The sequence below is a fragment of the Callionymus lyra genome, chromosome 15 (genome assembly GCF_982586985.1).
Source record: "Callionymus lyra chromosome 15, fCalLyr1.hap1.1, whole genome shotgun sequence".
In the NCBI taxonomy this organism is placed as follows: domain Eukaryota; kingdom Metazoa; phylum Chordata; class Actinopteri; order Syngnathiformes; family Callionymidae; genus Callionymus; species Callionymus lyra.
The window spans coordinates 10,225,092-10,247,860 of record NC_141832.1 but is presented as its reverse complement, the minus strand read 5'-3'; the positions used below and the strand labels follow the sequence as shown (position 1 = coordinate 10,247,860).

Below are 22,769 nucleotides of genomic sequence, written 5' to 3'. Positions count from 1 at the left end.
TTGCCTAAAATCATCTCCTTGGCTGATGTAACTTTATCTTGACACAAACGTATGTAGGTTTCAATTTCGCCTACTTTGCCGAACACCCTCTACAAACTTTTGTGGTCCACCCTATGACACTGAGACGCTTTAAATCAGTCTGTAAATGACGCAATCGCTCGCCGACGTCGAAATGTTGCGAGAATTTAGAAGTTGCTGGATAGACGAGCGCCGAGCTGCTGACCGCTGGCTTTTCTGGGCCAGCTCGCTGGAGGAGAGCTCATTAGACCAGCAGTCGTTGTTTAAAAAAAGTTTCTTGTGTCTATTGTGTTGGTCGATGGCTTCGGTTTAAGATTGCGTACGATACGTTTTAGTTAACGTTGAGCGCAAAAAAAAGCTTAATAGGACACAAGGTGTGCTTTTGTGCCGGTGAAAGAGAGCGGCACATGGGGAGAGGGAGATGAATGGAGCCGGTGAACTAGGGCGTCCAAGGATCCGGCAGCTTGCAGGATGGCTGTCTGCTGTCCTGAGGGAAAGGGCTAGCTTGTTATTTTAAGGAGCGTGACTCTGGTGCACGGGAGAAAAAACAGGGACACGTACCCTTGCTAGTCGTCTCCATGCTAATGAAGCGTTCCTCGCTAACGTATGACCTTGATCTCGGGTGAGTCCCAAATCCCAAATACACCTTAATATTTTGAGTACACTAGTGCGACAATGTAGTGCGCAATGTACACTCAATTGACGCACTTAAACGTCCAGGAAATTAATTGTGGATCTATGGACACTTTCCACCCTTAACGGCCGCCATCTTAGTGACTTAGATGATGCTAAACGGAAGCTACGTCACTGACGACGCGTCTTCGGAGCAGATACCGACGTAAATGTCATGAGAAAACACAAATTTGACACAGTAATAACGCAAAAAAAACACAACTTGTTGACTTGTTTCGATTGGCGAAAAGGGCTGTCAAGTGTCGACGATAGTGATTTGATTTGAGATAGTACTACCCTGTTGTAAATTTGCACACTATCTTAATGTGTACTGTAAAGCAGTGTACTCGGAGAAAACGCCTCGTCTTATCAACATCGACATCTGCTCGGTTACGACTCTGAGCAGTCGTTTCTTTTCGTGTCACTCATGTTCTACTCGTCCTCGTGTCGACTAGGGACTATTTTCAGAGTAATCTGTTACTTTTTAGGGTTATAGACAAAAAATGTCTGTTCATTTTAATGTAGCGGCTGAAGCTCAGTTCGTCTCCGTGCAAAATGGAAGATCCTAGTCCCTCTGCTTCGGCTATAAGTTTGTCCTCAGTGCAAGTCTTGCGGCTCCCACTAAAAACATGCTTAAAATACAGATGTATTTGATGTCATTTTTTTTTCCTTAACAATGTCAAGGCTTCAATCCAAGATGAACGTTACAGACGAGCAGTATCGAGGTTTATGGATGTTTTTAAGTGTCTTTTTGGATGAAGACGAAGACAACTGAGCTCCTTAAAATGAACGTATATATATATTTGACTATAACTCTTAAACTGAAATACTCTGAAAATAATCCTCGGTCGACATGAGGGCGAGTAAAAAAAACAACAAAAAACGAGTTGAATCGTAGGCGAACTATGGCTCTAACATCGGCCGCCGTCCCGTGCGGCGGCATCATCTGCGCTTGACGATGACCGTGTGTGCAGGAAGCAGGGCAGCCTTGTGACTTAGCGCCTGTGACATTTGACATACTAGAGCGCCTGCAGTGTCTGCCGTGGTGGTCCGGGGCTGCGCTCTGCTGGCATGGGCGGCCTCCCTCGGCTTGCACTCGTCTCATCGCATCTCGTCATGTCATCGGCCATCTCGTCACGTCTCCTTTTCCACCCTCGCTTCCATCCCTTTTTTCCTCGTCTTCTTGTTCCGGTCTTTGTCGTCGGCTTTCTACCCGTTTTTGGCCCTAGTTTACGATTCTCTACCGTTGGGATTTATAGATGGAAGCTGCAGGTTTTTCTGTGACTTGGTCGTTCCACGTCTTGGAAATAGTTTTTTGTTTTCGCGCTCAAAGCAAACACGCATACTTGCACACGACTAAGGAACATCTGCTCAAAGGACCCGCCGCCGCACGTTCCCTCGCCTGAAAGATAAACAAGTGCGCTCACATCTCCCAGGAAGTAACCATAGCAACCATCTTCCTCCCTCTCCCTCGCCCTCGCCCTCTATCTCTCTGTGACGGCGCCGCCTGGTTGGCTGGCTGTCCTGGAGGCGAGACAATAGCGGGTTTCAAGGCCAATGTCACGTCTCCCCTCCCTCGCTCCCCCCCCTCGTATAAGAGAAGAGAGGAAGTGAGAGGAAGAAAAAAAGAAGAAAACCTTCCAGTGTCGATAAGTGCAAAGTCACAGGTGGAGTGGCGGCGAAACGTGAGAAACGGCGATAAATTCGGCATGATTTTGCAAATCCCCGCCTTCCCCTCTTTCGTCTTTTTGTAAAACGTGGCTGATTGCCTTCTTTCCTTTGTAGGGCGCAAGAGGAAAAAAGGATTTCATGCAGGCTAACTAAGCCTCTAATCCTCTGTTTCATGCACCCCCCCCTCCCCTCGCTTCCCCTTTTTCTAACAGTTTACATATTTTCGTCTCCTCTATTTCTGTGTTGAGAAAATAGACACAATTCTTCGGGGGTGTGGAGCTTCAAAAACTTGTTTGATTTTCCTCTCCAAAGTAGGACAGGAAAAAGAAAAAAGAAAGTGATGAATCGTCAAGTTTCGAGCTCGTTGCGTGGATCGAGACCCCCTTAAGTGGACGCTCTCGAAGCGACACCGACGTCGAGTCCGCTCGGGTTCTGGTCCTTATCCACGAGATCTCTCCATCCGTCCTCCGCACATTCAGCCCGATCTCTTCCCATGATCTCCGTCCTCCTCGCTATCTCGCACCGGTGCGAGAGGAAAAGATGCCACCGATGCAGTGGGGAAAAAGAGAAATATGTTTCGGGGACGATTTAGCGCCGAGAAGGAAACGAAAAAAGGGGGGAGAAAATGAACGGATGCACGGTCAAGGGCAGATAAAAAAGATAATCTGCGACGTTTAATTTACACTCAATCTCGATGCCTGAGATTAGATGAATGTCGACAAACGGACACCGAAGTAAACAGTCGTCAGACAAGGACGCGACGCTCGACAGAGACACAAGGTTGAACCGGTTTCTAGGCCTGGTTGACGTTCAAATGGCTAATTTTGCTAATGTTTTGTGTTTATTTTAACAATAAGCTCTTTTGCCGTTAGTGTGAAGAAACTACTGGATGAGACGTCGAGGTCATCGTACAGATGAAGACACAAAACCTACGTTCAATTTGGATTCATGGGGATGAAAGGTCTATCATGACACTCCAACTCCAAGTTCCTGAGCGTAGACCATGGTCTTTTTGCCAAAACTCTAGAAGTTTCTTGACGTCGTATGATTCATAGATGGCTCGAGTCGATGCATCTAGTCTGAATTTATCGTGAAGTTATCGTGAGACGCATCTCTTACTACTTGTATTTTGAATGTATTCCCAGTTCCAAGCATCCATAGACCTTGGCTGTATCCCAAATTTCGCACATCTTTAAGTGCACTGCTTAACAGGACACGTTAAGACAGTGCACTTAATTGCGCAGTATGCAGATTTCAACAGGGTAGTACTGTCTCAAATCAAGCACTTCCGCTACACACTTACCGGACTCGAAAGCTTCTTCTTCTACTACTTTTTAACGCTGTTGGAACACTATCACCAACAATTAACAGTACCTTATGTCATTGAAAAACAAGTAAATAAGTTGTGTTTAATTTTGTTTTTTACCGTTGTTGTGTTGTTTTGTGGTAAAATGAGTGTTTTCTCGAGACATTTACGCCGTTATCTGCTCCGATAGCTTCGGTTTAGCGCCATCTACGTCACTAAGATGGCGGCCTTTAAGGGTGGAAAGTATCCATCGATCCACACTCAATTCTTAATTCCATTCGAGTGCTCATAGCGCACTACATTTTTGCACATCGGAACGCACTCGTGCACTCAAAATATTAAGCAAAAGTGCAGGAGTGTGCGATTTGGGTGTGTCAAAGTTTTACACCAAACACGTATTAAGTAACTCACGGTTCATAACAAGCCTAAAGCAGATGGATACACGGGTGTGTTCACACACATCCATCCACGGACACGAGCCAGGAAGTTGGGCATCTACAAAGTGCACTTCCAAGTTGGTGCCATTGTGCTTTAAATCTACTTGCGTGTGCAGAGGTGATAAGCACCTGAGCCCCCTCTGGCAGCCTTCGCTTTTCCCCTCACGTCCTCGGCGAAATCAGCCCAATCACGGCGCTGTCATCTGCTGCCACCCGAGAGATGGTCTGCGCCGCATACTGACAAGCTGGTTTGCTTAGCACCACCAGGAATGTATGCGCCTCCATAGGCCCACGAGGACCTGCACGCTCAGCCAAAATAATTCAGTTCAAACAACTCCACTGAAGTAGACATTTTTAGTGTGTTTTTCACCCCCGACAGAGGCGAAGATGCTGTGGTTAAAAGATACAATGGGTCATTATTGGTTGGTTAGAAAAAGTTCTGACCTTAAACTTCAAGGAGTGACTACAGAAGAACTTCTTCCTCATTTAAAATGATCAACTTAAAATGTTATTTGTATTAGATTTCTTTAGTAGTTGACTATGATGACGTTGTAATCACTTGTTTTTCACTGTTTTCTCTTTAGATTTATAGAATAAAGTGACAATTAAAGAATCTTTTTCATCGATACGTACTGAAAGCATTTGAGTTCATCCTTGTAGGTACTTATAATACAGTCATACCAATGAAAGGAAAATCAAATATGGCACAAAAGCTGAGTTTCAGGTAAAAAAAATGCTTTTATTCTACATATTTATAAAATAAAAAGAAATTTGTTTTCAAGAAAATGTTCTTCCAAGGTTTTGATCTTTTAATGAATTCTCGGTGATGATGAGCGTCACGGGTCACATGACAAACCAACATAATACGTGTGGTCATGAAGACTTTTCTTAGCCATAATCGTCAAGGAAACCAGAAGATTTCGAGAGTCCATATTACTCCAGGCTCCTCCAAAAAGAAACAAACCGTAACAGAAACAATCGCCACCTCTATCGATAGTTCCCTTTTTATTTTGCGAAAACCTTAAAGGAAGTGAGGGACGGTGATCAAACATTTTTGAGATCAAAAACCGATGCTAAATCTGGCTTAGAAGGATTAATATAGAAGATCTTCGTTCGTCCTGTTGAGACCATTTTTTGTTTTACCCGCAACTGTAGAAATCAAAGTTGATATTTGGCTCATCAGGGCAGAGCTCTATGACCAGATACTAAGAAATGCAACAATCTGCGCACACACACACACACACACACACACACACACATGCACACACACACACACACACACACACACACACAGATTGCTTTGACATCCTGGTGACCTAGAAATGTCCTCACAGCGACACACAGGGACAGACAGTGTCACAGAGGGAGGCGCATTAACAGCTCTCAAGACCCCCCCCCCCCTCACCCAAAAAAAAAACCGAGGCGTGTGACGCGTGAGCGGCTAATGCCTGGAAGTTCTCTGGGAAAAAGATGTTCGTCGAAGTGCGTGAATCTCTACGCTCGTGGTGTGTGTTTGCAGAAGTCACACCGGGCTGTGTTCTGCTGTCAGTGTGATTAGAAGCGACGCACAAACATGGCGAGACGTGGGGGGGGGGTGAGAGGTGAGGGTGAGCGACCAGGGTCCAGGGCGGCGGCGGACAACGGGGGCGCTATATGTGTCACTCACGGTCGCACACAATGAGGTCATCCTGGTCATCCGGTTGAGTCACATGACCTTCACCTTGAGGTTGCAACACAACCCCCCCCCCCTCCAGAGAAGATATGTCAATGAGAGCATCCTCTATATATACGTGTCGCCCCCGTTTCCATGACGACAGAGCCGGCTCCCGGGGCCCCATTTACATATAAAAGTGCGACGACGGCGTAGTTGAATTACAGGCGGAAATTGAAAGGCCTAATCAATGGAGTGGTTGAAAGGGAGAGGAGCGAGATGGGTAATGGATGAAAGGGTGAGGGAAAAAAGGAGGGGGAGGAGAAGGTAGTGGGGGGGGGGGGGGTGACAGGAAAAGGCGACAGATGATGTAATGGTGTATTCTGGGCATCTTAATGTGCCCCACCTATCTACGCCGGCAACCCTTGTTTTGCCTTTGACGTGCCAGTGTGTGTCAGTTCAGGGAGTGTGAATCGCATTAAAACGCCCCCCGAAACCCATCCTACGCTATTTGAGTCTCAACCTTTTGACTGGAATTCCACATGCAAAAAAGAAAAGGAATAAACCCCTCGTAACCCCCCCCCTAGCGTCAACCCCGACTACAAGTCCTTAGGTCTTCAAAAATCCTCCACAACAATCACCCCGAGTCCTTTTTGAAAATGTGCGTTTCTCCCTTACCGACGTCTGCTTCTGTGTTGATACAGACGCTCCGCTGACCAGGCAACCGGGACATGATACCCACGGACCCCCTCTTTCAAACAAAAAAGAAGCTTCCCCTCCCACCCCGCCCCCCCGAGAAAACGTAACATCCGCCAGTGAAGTGGATCAATCGCTGGTTTATTACGCCGGGTGAGAACTGTGGGTGTTGCTGTGAAGTAAACAAGATTGCGTGCTCGAGGCGTTGTGCGTTTTTTTTTTTCTCCAGCCACGGGAGAGCACGAGAGGAACTTTACATAAACAGATAAGGAGATACCTGTGTTGTTGTTTTTATTTGAGAATACAGTTGTGTTCTCATCTAAAAAAGATTAGGTTTCCTATATTATGGAAAGTGCTCCGCACCAATTGTCGGACCGAGGGGGTGGGCGGCGATCACCGGGATGCAGACGTGTCGGCATTTCGCGGCGGCAGATCGGAGACCCTCGGCTGACGATGTTATCAGCGGTTGCTGTGACAATGGAGCCCCACTGGTCGCGAAAGGATGGAGTGTGGAGAGATGAGGAGAGCGAGATAGAAGGGGGTGGGGGGGGAGGAGGAGGTGAAGTCTGCTGGAGACGAGGGTTTAGAGTTGGTGTCGGTGGTGGGGACGTATGGGGGGGCCGGAACTCGATTGGCCCCAAGACACAGCTGGCAACAGACACCCAAGGACGGAGTGAGAGACGGACCAAAGAAGACGGAGCGAGCGACTGGAGAGTGTCGTGGGTGGGTGTGTGTGTGCGAAGATGATAAAAATAGAGGGGGGTTGGCGGCGGTGGTTGGTGGTGGTGGTGGTGGAGGGGGGGGGGAGACTTCCAGAGTCTCGTCATCACAGCAGTCGAGGGCGAGGGAGGGGAGGGTGAGACGGTGGGGAAGGTTATTTTCTTGTCACGCCTTTTGCATCTGCTCGTGGCAAACATACATACGCAAACAAAACACTCGGGCGCCAACCGTTGAATTTCAATGAGGCGGCGGCGGCGGCGGCGGCGGCGGCGGCGACTCCACGTTAATGGTTATGAACGAGAAGACGAAAAGCTTAAAGGCGCCATGAAATCCCTTCGTTTCCGAGCGTCTTTGACGATGATTTCCAGTTCGATTTACGCCTCGCGATGACGACATCATCGCACACCGAAAGATGTCAACTTTCAGCCAGGCTTGTTTTTTTTGTTGCCTACATTACCCACAATCCCCCCCCCCCCCGTCCCTCTCCCCGTCTCTCCATTAGCACCTCAGCTGTTAACCTTGGCGGTGGCATTATGCACTCGGAATACATTAGCGAGAGTGCGTACGCCGCGAGCACGTGACCGGATGAGACGGGGAATATATATGCAATCATGTGTCGTCCCCGCGAGTGAGACGGAGGGACGGGGGAGGCGACGCGTGAGGAAAGAAGAACAGACCCATTAATGAAGTGCAACAGGGGTGATGGTGTGAGGCTGAAACGAGAGAAGATTGCGGAGAGGTTGGCAGATGTTAGAGGGGTGGAGGTGGTGGGGGGGGGGAGGAGATATTGAGAAAGAAAGCAGGATTTAGGAGAGAGAGGGGGGGGGAAATGAAGGAGAGGACACTGTACTGCCGGATGATGGAGTGACTGGGATGCGGAGCTGCGACACACTGAGAGCCAGATGGGGGAAGAGGGGGAAGAAAGAGGTGGAGAGAAAAGCTGTGGGTTAAAGAAAAGGCGGATAATTGGATGAGTTTACCCAGGAAACCAACGGGCGACAACATACTTCTATGATGGCGTTTCACCGTCAATTCAACACGTCTTGTTTTTACAGCTGATGCTATAGAAACGTTTAGTTTGTCCTTTACTGACCCCAGTCAAGACGACCTTTGAGGAGGTTCTGTGTTACAAACACACTTTTTCTTGTTTAAAAGTGGCTTCCTGATGCACATGGACTCACATTTAGCTTTTTCGGTGCCAACTAATTGCTCTACGTTTCCATTTTGGTTGATTGAAGCCAGGAGCTAATGGCTACATCAAAAATAAAACTCACAATATTCATGTTTCTTTAAGTTGTTTTGTTGTTGAAAAGTAAAAACAATGGCGTCTTTGGCACAAACTAGTTACTACCTCTGGAATTTTGTTTGTTTGAGGGCAGGAGTTAATGGCTACATCTAAAATAAAATGTACCATATTCATGGCTTGCAACATTTTCTTTTTAACGTTGTTGAAAAGTGAACATTTTGGCTTTTTTCGGTGCTGACTAGTTACTCTACGTTTCCATTTTGGTTGATTGAAGCCAGGAGCTAATGGCTACTACTAAAATAAAACTCATGATATTCATGTTTCTTTAACTTGTTTTGTTGTTGAAAAGTAAAAACAATGGCGTCTTTGGCACAAACTAGTTACTACCTCTGGAATTTTGTTTGTTTGAGGGCAGGAGCTAATGGCTACATCTAAAATAAAACATACCATATTCATGGCTTGCAACAGTTTTTTTTTAACGTTGTTGAAAAGTGAACATCTTGGCTTTTTTCGGTGCCGACTAATTGCTCTACGTTTCCGTTTTGGTTGATTGAAGCCAGGAGCTAATGGCTACATCTAAAATAAAACTCACAATATTCATGTTTCTTTAAGTTGTTTTGTTGTTGAAAAGTAAAAACAATGGCGTCTTTGGCACAAACTAGTTACTACCTCTGGAATTTGGGTTGATTGAAGCCAGGAGCTAATGGCTACATCTAAAATAATACGTACCATATTCATGATTTGCAACTGTTTTTTGTTCTTGTTGAAATGTAAACATTTTGGATTTTCCACCGCAGACTAGTTACTCCCTCTTGTATTTTGTTTGCTTAAAGTCAGGAGCTAATGGCTACTACTAAAATAAAACTCACTATATTCATTTTTCTTTAAGTTGTTTTGTTGTTGAAAAGTAAAAACAATGGCTTCACAGGTGCAGAGTAGTAACTACCTCTGGAATTTTGGTAGATTGAAGCCAGGAGCTAATGGCTACATCTCGAATAAAACACACACTATTCATGGTTGTTAACAGTTTTTTGTTCTTGTAAACATTTTGGCTTTTCTGCTGCAGACTTGTTACTCCCTCTTGTATTGTGTTTGCTTAAAGCCAATAGTTAATGGCTACGTAAAAATAAAACTCACCATATTCATTTTTTCTAAAGTTTTTTTGTTAAGTAAAAAAAAAGAAGGCTTTTGGATTGCTTACTTTTTTGGTTACTTGAAGTCAGGAGCTAATGCCTACATCAAAAAAAAAACAAGAAGAAGTTATAAAGCATGAATATGATGAGACTGATTTTAAGTTAAAAAAATAATCGCACATTTAACACAGAAAGTCATTTTCGTGAGGGGGGGGGGGGGTATATTGACAGTTATTACGCTCCTGTTGCACTCTGGGATACGGAGACCAGATTCTCCACGTGTCCAAAACCATCTGGCCTTCACCAAATGATGTCTCACCATGAGCCATCAATCAAATCTACACATTTCTAGCTCCTGTCCTTTCCTACAGTAGCCACTCCCAATGTCAACCTCAGCACTTTCATCCATCAACGACCCAAATGTGGCTCAAATTGCTACCGAAAAAAGACACTTTATTTTGATACCGATTGTCGTCTCGTCATTTGGGATTCGCACCTCTTTGGAGTGCGAGCGTGACTCCAGGTGTCAGGGCGCATAAACCAACACGGCTACAACGATGGCCGAAGGGTAAAGTGACTACTTTGTTGTTTAATTTTTCACTCTTTCTCTCTCTCTCTAAAAAAAAATCATGTGACTCATGCTTACACAAGCTAGCATGCTAAAGCGTCCCCGGCTGTATTATAATTCGCTGGAGGGGAAAAACTGCTTAGCTTGCTGTGAGTTATTGCCAGTCCAGGCTTATAACACCTCGCGAATCACAAGGGGAGCTTTTTTTTTTTCCTTGGGAAAGACAGATGAGTGCAAGAGTATTGGATGGCACTTCATGCTAATTCCGTCCTCACAGATTTCGATATTAGCCAGCTAAGCTAATGCATTCTAATGCGGGTCGGTTATCCTGCCAGAATAAGTGAGTAGCATCCTGTCCGTCCTCGCCGAAGATTTCATTACAGATCTCAGAGGCCGCGAAAAAAAACCCCTCTGTCCCTTTGGCCTCCTCCCTTCATCCATCTATCTTTCACTCCATCTTCCTCTTGTCTCATTCATCTCTCCCCACGGCTCTTCGGGCGACGCTTCCGCCCTGATCTTTTTAGTATGCATTGCCGGCGTCGCCCGCGAGCTGCAGGTGAGAGTCGACGCTTTGCATACAAGGGCCCCAGCGAGTGCGTGTTTGTCGCCGCGGATTAACCGTGGCGACGGTTTACGAGGAGGGCGTTCGGCGTGCGAGCGCATCCGAATCCGAGCTGAAGCGAGTTTTAGCTCGATAGCGGAGTCAACTTTTTAGCTTTGTTTGGTTTGCGACCACATGCCCGAAAGATGGCGGCGGCGGCTACGGTAGGGGCCCACAGACGAGCGATGTTTGAAAAAAAACGACGTTTCTTTTTTATGCTTTCCAGCATCGCCGCTCCGTCGTACTCTTTTGTTGATTTACGAGTGGAGCAGATGGTCAATCCGAAGTCTTGACGCAGACAAACAAACGACGAGAGAGAGAACAACGAACGCGGAATCAAAAAAAAACGAGAGGCTAGAAAAGCGACAACAGCTGCTTGATGAGGCTTCAGAATGAAGGGGGTTCACTCGAGATTATTCGACTTTCAGTTTCAGTTTCGCAAAACCACAAACTTGGTGCGATAACGGTCGAGGGACGAAAAGACGCACCAATTTCGCTGACCACAGCAAAAAAAAAAAAAAAAAAACGGCATCGCGATCATCGACCATTTCCGACCGTCTTTTAATTTCAGTTTTGGCAGCAAAGTCTTGTTGTGAAGCTCCACCTCAGGTGTGTGTGTTCGTGTGTGTGTGTCTCTCTCTCTCTCTCCTCTGGCTGCCATGGCGACGGAGAGGTCAGCCGGTAGACATCTGATTGAGGGAGGTCATTAGCATCTCCCTCTTGTTTTCCCTGCATGAGAACATTAGTAATTAGCCATATCCAGACTCTACTCGCGCTCACCCCCCCCCCCCCCACCCCACGTCTGGGTTGGTCGAGCACACACACCTTGGGAAGATCAACAAACACACACCGTCTCTGACGTCCGTCCGTCTTTTAATTGCCGTCCGAACGCTTGGAGAGTTCAACTGTTTTTATATTTTGACACCGGGGCGTTTAAGTGCGTGGGTGCGTATGCACGTCTCTCTCCGAGGTGACGGACCGATCTGCCCCCGCAGTACCGCCCGCAACCTCAGACAGACGGAGAGAGAGAGCGAGAGAGAGAGAGAGAGAGAGCGAAGGGAAGACAAACAGTGTGAGGAGGTAGAGATAAGAGAAGGGAGAGCAAACAGAACGAGAGATGAAACGCCGAGGAAGCAAACGAAAATAGCGATGGAGGCGGAGAAACGGCGGCGGCGGCGGTGGTGGTGGTGGTGGTGGGGGGGGGAACAAAACCGCCGTCCTGTTATCACGCCCGCTTTTTGACTTTGTCCGTCTTCCACATACCAATGATCGTCGCCCCCCCACCGGACCCCCCGACTGCTATCTCCTCAGCAGCTTTGTTAGTGCCCATTAAAGACCCACGTGTGCCCACTCTGTGGATTTGGAACAGGGGGGCGCCACCTTGGGATGACACGAGCCACACACACACATACATACACACACGCACACACACACATACACACACACACAATCTTCTTCAACCAGGACGTGTGTCGCCGGTTGCTATGGAAGCTGAGTCTCTTCAAGACTATAGCGTTTGGTCTCCGTCAACTGGTAAACATGTACGCACATGTAGCCTAGCAACCAGCAGCGCTACAAAGGGTTAGCATCATCCTCGAGGGACCCCTCGGCGGGAGGCGTCACCGTTAACCTCACCCAAAAATAATCGTGCGAAGGGCGGTTAATACGGCAACAGGTTTCCGAGGAGCCGCGAACGTGTTTATTCATTCATGTGTTCGGCGGGAGATCTTCGTTCACACACAGATGCACACACACACACACACACAGCCTACTGACCTTAAACCTGCATAGATGCATGAACTTCCGCTCGAGTTCCTTCGGTTCTACACTGATCCTTGGAGCCGTACGTGGGAGACTCGCTCACAACATTTCATAACAATCCTTTGACGGACATGCATGTTTTATAACCCCCCCCCCCGTGGTTTATTTATCGCTTTGCATGCTAGGAGTACTAAATGCAGTCAAATAGTTGCAGTATTGATCGGTTGTTCGTGGGGTCGCGACTCCATTCACGTGCTGTGTCTCAAATCGCATACCTCTCTTAGTATACTAAAAGTAAGTATGCATCAGGATAGTGTACGTACTAACTAGTATGCAAATTCTCCACAGATAGTACGTCTCAAATCAAACTCTGCTGCTACGCACTAACAGGAAATGACGCAACAGCTTCTTCTTCTACTACTATTTAAGGATGATTGTTAACAGCTGTTTAAACGCTATCACCACCTGCTGGCAGCACGTTTTGAAAGTTTGGAATAAGAAATAAAGAAAAAATATGAGAAACTAAATATTCGCGAGATATTAAAGCTGGTATCAGCAGCGAAGACGTGTCATCCTTCTACTGCTGCTGAAAATACACCTGTAAGTATATGAAGATATATATATATATATATTTTTTTTTTAGTACGACGATTTAGTGTACATGGCTCACTAAATTTCGCATACCAAGAATTGAGACGCACTAACGCACCAAAAATACTAACTTTGAGTACGCTAGTATGCGATTTGAGACAGCATTGGTCTCCAGTGGATGACGATGCAGTTTTGTCTCCTAAACGGGGATTCTGGGTAACACTGTTTTTTTTTTTAAATGTGGGTTTTCTAGCTGAAGGTTTCAGATCTGACCCTTCCATCTATTTGACCTACGACCATTTTACCCGTAAATAGTTACCCGTAGTAATATCGACACTCTACTACGCCGCTTGTTTTTTTAGGGTAACCCGAGAATCTTTGGTCTAGATCAGGGGTTGGCAATTCGAATTCTTCAAGGGCCACATTAAATTCTGTGAATGTTGTTAGGGACCGTCAAAAGGAAGACGGAAAAAAAATCCCTAAAAAAAGCGTCATTAGGCTTTGACATTTTTTAAGCTAAATAAGCTGCAATTGTATTTTTGTATAGATGAGTTTTTTTCAAAACATTTCTTAAATTAACGTGAAAAAAAGGTTTTGAGGGATAAATATATAAACAAAAAATTACACACAAAAAGAAGGGAAGTGTTTTATGAAAATGTAAATGAATAATAAATACAAAATACATTTGTTTATGCATTAGAACCATTTAAACACGACCCTTTGCTAGTTACAAAAAAGCTTCCTTTGGCGTTTCGTGTCCAACTTCCTGTTATCTTTGGCTTCTTTGTCCTTGTTCTAACTCGTGGCATCCGTCGAGTACTCATGGTCACGATGTCTAGAAACTTGAATCTCTAACGACTTATGTTCAGGCTTTTCCTTGAATTTCTCGAACTCCTGTGTTGTTCTCAGTATTATCTTGATCTTTAAAGTATGTACTTTTTTGAGTATTGTTTTGATTGTTTAAGCGCTTTGTGACCCTGGTCTCGAAAAGCGCTATATAAATAAATATTACTTACTTACTTACTTACTTTTCCATTGAGATCCATCTTAGAACGTCACAAATGACCCGCCCCAAAGTTTTTTTTAGGTTAAAAGACTCTTTATTTATATACGCAAATACCAGTAATACCTCTAATCTACACCATAAAGTGAATTGAACTAACCTTTAAGTTCATTGAGTTGACACAGAAACAAAAGATTTAACAAAGGAATGGCAAAAAAAACATTGATGCTAGTATCGCAACGTCAACAAGGACTACAATATAAGACTAAATGATTTATAACATTGCATATGTTTGCCTAAAATTCAACAGGAAGTAGTCGTAGTAGAGAGGTCTTGACATAATAAGAATCTGGTCTACAGGTCGTTTTGGTTGAAAAGCCTCAATAGACAGAGTTATTATTTCAATTGAATCCTCACTTTTAGTTTCTTTTCTTTCCCCATTTTTCGCTATGGTTCCCCAGCACTTGCGTAACACCAGCAGCCGGACGACCGGACCCAGTGGGAGGCTGGAGAAACTTTTCTCGCACCGCTTTGGTCGCCGTACGAACGCAACGGTTAGCGGTTCCAGTAATTGTCTTCCACATTTCTCTTCTAAACAGCTGCTTTAATATCTCTAAACTCTTTTTTTTTTCCGGCTCAACACTTGGCAAAAACCTCTGACGCACATCACAACTTTTCGTCGTTTCTCTGATTCTCGACGGAGACGAACACACACCGCTGCTAAAAATGATAGCTTTTCTCTCGCCAGCTGCAGCGAACAGCTGCGCGGGCGGTGAAAACCTTTTCGCCGCGCACATTTCGGGAAACCTCAAAAAAACAACAAGCAAATGATTCACCACGTGCTTCCAAAGTTCAAGAGAAAAGTCAATGAAAGTGTGATGCGGTAAAAAAAAAAAAAAAAAGCGCGAGGAGGTCGTTTCAGTCGTTGAGTCGCTGGATTTTGTCACCCTTGACACGCAGCCGGGTGGGGAGAAACCGTGGCGAGGGGGTCGAGTCGTTCATAAACTGCAGCGGCTCAAGCCTTTCCATGTGACCGTAATGCGCCTGTTTTTGTGACGCAGCAGAATGGAGTGATCGGTGAGACGGCGAGAGCGGCGTAATCAATTTTACCGACCATGTAGTGAAGTACTTATCGCTCCGGCGTCTTATCCGTCTACATTACGGGTTCGGCGGCGGTTCGGGTGAAAGATTGAAGGCGCTTCTGTCTCGACCCAGTGGAGGGTAGAGGTTAACGTTCGGGTGCCTCGGTCGAGTTGGACCTGACACCTTTGTGTTGTGAAGTTCAAAACTGTATGTGGGACGTTATTGTCCTTAAGAAAACTACTTTTATCATCTGTTTTAACCTTTTATTTGGTGGTTAAAGTTCTTTTTGGGGAATTCATTTTCTTTTTTCTACAGTTGGATTCTTTGGCATGGTCAGTCGTGGGCTAAACTAAAAGGTATGTTTTCTCAACTGTAACAAAAAGTCTGATTTGGATATTGTATTTTCAATTTCGGAAGCTTTAAATATCGCGATTAATTCTGTGTTTGTTCTTCATCAAAAACTCCCTTCAAATTCCTTTACTTTAACATCATATTTCCGTTTTTTTGGAAGTTTCTTGATAGTATTCGATAATCTCTGTATCTTATCTTGGCTTAAACACTGGCACCTGTACACGATATCAACATTAATCTATTTTCGAGCCACCATCTTGCGGGAAAAACGAGTTTGACGTCAGTCTTATACAATTTTGCGTCTTTATTGGTATGCAATGTTGTCTCTGAGCAGATTGGTTTTGGTGTTGATCTGGTTTTGGTAAGACTTGTTAGGCTTTATCATGGTAACATTTAGGCTCAAGTACTACTGTTTATTTTTTCCCTGTTATGGTGTCTAAAAAGTGTTTGTTTTTCCTGCTCAAAATCTACCACTGATATCTTGGTTTTAGTCATTGTCTCGTGCTGTGTCTCAAATCGCATACTTAGTATACTAGAAGTTAGTATGCATCAGGATAGTGTACGTACTAACTTGTACGCAAATTCTCAGATAGTACGTCTAAAATAGAACACTGCCGCTGCGCACTAACAGGAAATGACGCGACAGCTTCTTCTTCTTCTACTACTATTTAACAATGGTTTCAACAAGCTGTAGGAACACTATCACCACCTGCTGGCAGCATGTTTTGCAAGTTTGTTAAAAGAATTAAATAGAAAATATGAGAAACGAAATATTTGCGAGATATTTACGCTGGTATCAGCACCGTAACTTCCGTTTAAAACGTCACTAAGATGGCAGCCGTTTAGTGTAGATAGTGTCCATCGAACCGTACTCAGTTTTGTTGGCGTTTAAGTACGCCAATTTAGTGTGCATGGCGCACTTAATTTCGCATACTAAGAATTGAGACGCACTAACGCACTAAAAATACTAACTTTGAGTATGCTAGTATGCGATTTGAGATACAGAACTGGTCTTACCCTCACTTAGTTCTCGATCTACATCAGGTTTTTGTCAACTTGAAAGTCATGGGGCAGAGTTTCAACCTCTTCTCCACTAGATGTCACTATTTATTCAACACATACATCGACTCACTTTTTAATGATCCCCCAGAGACACACACTCGCGCACACACACACACACACACATTAGAATGTGTGCAGCGTTCAGGCGCGTTTATTACTAATCTTCTACAAGCGTGATGTGTTCAGCTCTAATGAGACGCATTTGATCACATACTCATCAGTGATGAAGGATTGGACTCCTGCACCCCCTGATCCCCCTGCACCCCCATCCCGCCCCCCCATCAGCAGCAGCATCACAAGGCTGTTCGCCTCCACTGCAGCGACGAGGGAGTGATCAGATGAGACGCCACGTCCGGCTGATGATCTGCAGAGAGCTACACCGCTGTCGGGTCTCACTAGGAACGTAGACCAAATCAAAACCCCCCCGACTTCAAAAAAGAGATTCTGAGAATATTCCTCTCCACTCTGGCGAGGGAACACGTCGTATTATGACGCAACAAAATCATAAAAACAAAAACATGTTTTCAAACACAAAATACTTTTAATTAATCATTAATCATTTTATAATATAACTGAAATAATCCTTTATGAAAACTGAAATTCTAATTGATCTTTCTTGCAGTTCTGCTTTCTGCCAACAGAGTCCGCTGTTGCGGAGCGAACGCAACACGACGCGCCGACTTGTTTGACATTCCCTTTAATCTGAGACGTTTATGAATTGTTCTCGCTTCCATCTCGTCCCTAAAATTGATCCTGCAGATTGTTACGTTTTTTTTCCGCTCTACCATCTCACACACACACACACACACACACACACATTCTACTGTGTCTCTGCCTTTCACACTCTGCAGCACCTCAACATCCAGCGCTAAGTTCTCCCTCCAGATCAAACAAGCTGCAAACTGTAAGCAGCATACAGATGAGTCTCCCCCCTCCACCTCCTTTTCCTCACTGTCTTCTCTCCCCTGCAGTAACCTCTTGCTCTTCCTCTACCCCTCGCTCTCCCTCTGATGTCTCTCATTTTGCTGGGTCTAAAGGGAGGGTCTGAGGAGGAGGGTGGGGGGGGGGGGGGGTCTCCCAAGTATCAGACTCTGTGACTCGGTGGGTCCCAAAAAAAAAGTTTGAGATTCGGACACATAGGTGGAGGCCTTATGAAGGATCATTGTGCACGTGTGCAGCAAGTACGTGTTATCAGATCTTGCCTAGTGGTCGAGAACACGGTGTACCTTCTTGGCGGCGTGTGCGTGCATGCTGAACACGCTTGTGTTTTCCTTGACACCATGTCAGAACTAACATGAAAGAACTCAAATTCTGCTGACGCCGCGTTGACCCAAGAAGAGTTTCATTTCTAACTTGGGATTTATTCTGTAAATGTTGCTTTAAAAAGGTCATTTCGGTAGATGCTTGTATGTAGTGTTTTGTCGTACATTTTTCTAATCGTACCTCCAGAAGTGGTGTCTCGCCTCAATAACCAGACCAGATGGGACGTGTGAGGGAATCGAGAAAAAGTTCTGGTGCTGGACGTGACACTGGTAAACTGAAACTCTAATGGCAGGTTTTAACAAGATGTAATCCATAACCTCACACTGTACAATGAAAGTCTGGTCATACATGTTGCTTGCAACGCATGTCGCCATGGCAACCATGTCGACCAAGTTCAGGTGTCGCTGCGAAATGAATGCTTACCCAGGTGTCACGATCGTATATATCGTCTCCACGAATCTTGCTCTGGCATCTAGGGCTCCGACTTCCTGTTGTGTTTGGCTTTTTTTTTAAATACTTTTTCTAGCTAGCGCCATCTGTTGAATACTCATAGTTATGATGTCTACAGAGGAAAGGTCATCTTCGATGAGCCAGACTTTCTGTTGGGATTAGGAAGGTCAAAAATGACCATTTGCAAAGTATGTCACGGTATAAGACTCTCTATGTCGTACATGTACGTTTATATCAGGCTAATATAGTGTAGATGGATAAATACACTTTATTATCTCCTTTGGGAAATTGGATTTCCAGAACACAGAAGATGCTAGATTAATTATAAAAATGAGCAAACCAAAGTGCAAGGGATGACAAAGTGCAAATATAAAGAACAAAGTGCAAGGGATTACAAAGTGCAAATATAAAGAACAAAGTGCAAGGGATTACAAAGTGCAAGGGATTACAAAGTGCAAATATAAAGAAAAAGGAGGTGTAAAGGAAGTAACACAAGGAAGAGGATACAACGAAAAGAAGAATAGTGTCACCAAGACTATTTAGATAACTGTACTAATCTTTATATATCTTATATTACACGTGTCAAACTCACGCTCAACGAGTCATTATACGTGGCCCGTCGGATGGTTGGCCCAAAATCTAAGCAAATTAATGTTGATGTGTTGACCTGTGAAGATGTCAGTGTTTAAGATAAGATAAGGGACAGAGGTCAAGGCAGTGGACAATGAGAGTAAAACTGTAATTTGTTTGGAAAGGAGAACAAACACTAAGACAACTAAGTTAAATTGAGCCTCAAAGAATGAAAAGACGATATTGAAATCAGACTCCTACGTCAGACTTGGACTTATTACATCGGCATTAAGTTCACGACCAACCTTTAGATAAAAACAGAACAAATTTTCACTAGTTTTCAGGTTCATTTTTTAAGTAAACTTGACTAAAACAAGTGTTTTGACGTATCAAGAGTCACAAGCTACTTTTCCTTTGGAGAAAATGCCATGTTTTTGTCAAAACGAACCACATTTCAGACATAAGTAATCAATAATACAAGTTCTTTCTCTGCGGCCCGGTAACAAACCGGTACCGATCTTGGGAACCACTGCCATAGACCATGACGCGATGATACTAAACAAACCTGCGACTTTAGAATCAATTGCATGTTTGTCACGGTAGCTCTATGTTGCCAATGTGGTTTTAAGGTCTTGGAAGGCGATTCTTTCGAGCTGAACATGCTCTACTGCGAGTCTCCGATGACGTAGCTCTGACGAACGAAGATCTTTGGCTCCTGATTTTGATCTAAAGCGACAGAATCGACTGTACGTCTCCGATGCATCCACGAAGGAACCGTGGCGTTGCTGGAAAGCGAAGCGCGATGGTCGTCCGGGGTGAATACCAATGATGGGCGGGTGAGTCATAGGTGGAGCGTTCGCGTTCATAAGCCGCCCGTCGGCGTGCGTGCGTTTGCACTTTTAATAACCGTCGCCGGGAACCCTCGCGTTCGCGGCGCTTTTAATGAGCGACAAACACATTCCGTCTCCCGCGTCCCGGCTAATGACCCCCCGACCTCTACGCCCCGAAACGGTGAGTAACCGTCAGCCCGCGGGACAATTAGACGGGCGCTCGTGGCTTGGCTTGTAAACACACACGAGACTCCCTCGCCCACGAGATGGCGGCGGAGTTAAGTGATTGAAGGATATAAAGCTAATGGACGGATCAATTTTTTTGGAGTCATTTTATTAAAAGGGTGAGACGACGACGACGTTGTTTTTTTTTCCCCCTCCTTCAACTTTTAATCGTCTCCTTTACTTGACCTCTCGTTGTTTGTTTTTGGTCTGGGCGAGGAGACGGGATTGGGGGGGGAAGGGGGGAGGAAAAAGGGGAGAGATGTCCAATTTCAAGAGTGCCCTTTACTAGCGTCGCACCTGAACGCATCGCCAGGTGGACGCTCACCGTGAACCGCCCGCACTATCTTTATTCTAATCAGCCTTTCATGCGCTTGCATCACGCAGGGAACCCATGTCGAGGCGGAGAATGATGGAGAGAATACACAAGTTCACACACCGGATAAATATCCACAACCTCTCCGAAAGATCGAGGCTCTAAAGGATAAACATGCTGGACTTATCAATTATTTACTTATTAACACAGTGTCTCCACGACAACTGAGGTATTCCAGATTTGTACTGTACATACAAGGGCAGAGGAAGGTTTAGTTTGATCGTAGAAGTTCTATATTCTGTTCTTAAAATGCACACAAACAGACGCACACCTAAAGCGTACACAACACTGAGATAGTAAGAAGTAAAAATGCGCTTAAATGTTGCAATACTTTTTTTTTTTTTTTGTAATAAACAATAAATATATTATTATTTAATTTTCATCATAGTCATTTTCTTTTTTAATTAACAAAAAAAAGGAGACATTTGTTCATTTTTGTGTTGCAATTTAAACACCCGGCCACTAGATGGCAGCAGTCATCACGTCCTCCGCAGTGAAAGAAATCATGGAATCCTGTTAGATCCTGGCGATGACTGAGGATGTGAGGATACAGTCGACTCCAGAAGGAATCGTATAAATTCTATATTTTGTTCTTAAAATGCATATTTCTATCTTTATTATTTAATTTAATAAGATTATTTCCTGTTCTTCAATATAATCCGAAGTATTATGAAAATATTTATATATTTTTTTTCTTTTTTAAATTATTTAATATTTAATAGTTAAATAAAAATGTTTCCTAAATAATATAAAATGTAAAATTCAACATGAATTAAAACAAGTAGTCCTTTCTTTCTCTGGGCTCGATTGGCCATCCTAGCTGGACATAAAGCTATAGTATATATATCAACATGTCATATGTGTATATATATATATATATATATATATATATATAATTTTAGTAAAACAAATATTTTTCAACTTGTGTGAACTTTGCTCCCGTCGCAGGCAACAACCAAAGATAAATCCCTGTGCTAATGACTACATTCGAAAACCACAGTGATAATGGTGAATATTTCTTATTGATCAATGCATGTCATGAGGTAAGATTCGACCAATCCAGTGGCGGCGTCTGTCCCCCTGGTGGCCATGTTGACACCTTACACGCACGTACGATACACAACAAAATATAAACACACTTGTTTCATCCTTTAAATGATCAAATTATTGTCGTATTATTATATATATAAAAAAACATTTACTCACACTATTGAGTTGTGAAGTTATAATCTCCACATGTTTAGAAACAACACAACAACAACGACGACAACATCTGCCTCGACGTCGACTCTACGCAGCTGCATCATCCCTCAACTCTCACTCCTCAACACCTCCGTGCTCTCACTCCTGCGCCTGATCCGTGTCATCGTCGTCGCCACCTTCCCTCGCACATACATGTTTTTGTGTGTGTTCTCTTGCCTCACACACACACACACACACACACACCTCCGTCTCTAATCGCACCTTCTCGTCTCCGGCGCTGACAGCAGTGACACTGCAAGTCTCACCCTCGTCTTTTTATAGAACCAGCAGGAAATAATAACAAGTCCAACGGAAATGACTTTTTTTTTGTGTGTTCATCGAAAAGGGAAGTTGTGCACTTAACTTGTGTGTGTGTGTGTGTTTGTGAGGAAGCACACACACACACACACGCTCGGCTATGACTCATTTGCACGAACACAACATTACACATGGTTGAACTCATAAACAACGTCTCACAAAAAAAAACAGCCGCACACTCTCATAAATACAAAACTAGCATTTTTTTTGTGTCTTCCCTGAAGTTGTGTAGCACAAGATGCAGGTGTTAAGAAGTGTGTGTTTTTTCTAGTGAAAAAAATAGATCATCAGGTCTGTTTCTCATTGGCATGCACACACACCCCCTTTTTTTTTTTTTCTTTTTTTTTTTTAATCTCCCACTTCTCACCCGGTCTATGTCCTTTCACGGGAAAGAAAAAAAAAGGGTCCAGTACCTGGAGTTGTCGGTTCACTTCCCTCTGACGTTCCTCTGGCGTATCTGAGCAGAGCGTCGAGCACCGAGGCTCAATCCTTTTCCACCGCGATGCTGAAAATGGAACCAGAACTCCCTGACAGCAGCAGCCTGTCTCCCTCTCTCTCTCTCTCTCTCTCTCTCTCTCCTTCCCTCTCTCTCTCCCTCCCTCTCTCTCTTACTCACCTCCCTCCCCTGCCTGCCATGTTGTAGGGCGAGGGGTGGGCTGAGGAGGAGGTGGGGGGGAGACGGGGTGACGGTGAAGGAGAGAGGAGAGCGACTCGAGGGGATAAGAAAGCAATTAGACGACGGCCTCTCTTCCTTCTAGTCGGGAATTTATAATGGAATTAGCTGGAGGAACGGGGGGCGAGGAAGTGGGGGGCGAGGATCGGGGGGGCGGCGGCGGTGTCGGGGTGAGTCGACAGCCACCACATACGTGTGCCTGACGTGAGGGTGAACCGTGGGACCACCTGCTCCCCCTCCTCCTCCCGCAGAAGC

At 44.7% G+C, this 22,769-nt stretch overlaps 1 protein-coding gene across 1 annotated transcript in view; it reads right to left on the bottom strand.

The window, feature by feature from the left end:
- rai1 (retinoic acid induced 1) overlaps positions 1-22,425 on the bottom strand; it is a 59,912-nt gene extending 37,487 nt beyond the window's left edge. Inside the window, exon 1 of the mRNA XM_087808640.1 lies at positions 22,255-22,425. The gene's annotated coding sequence lies outside the window, so the exon portion shown is untranslated. The remainder of the gene's footprint in view (positions 1-22,254) is intronic.
- Between the last annotated feature and the right edge of the window lie 344 nt (positions 22,426-22,769).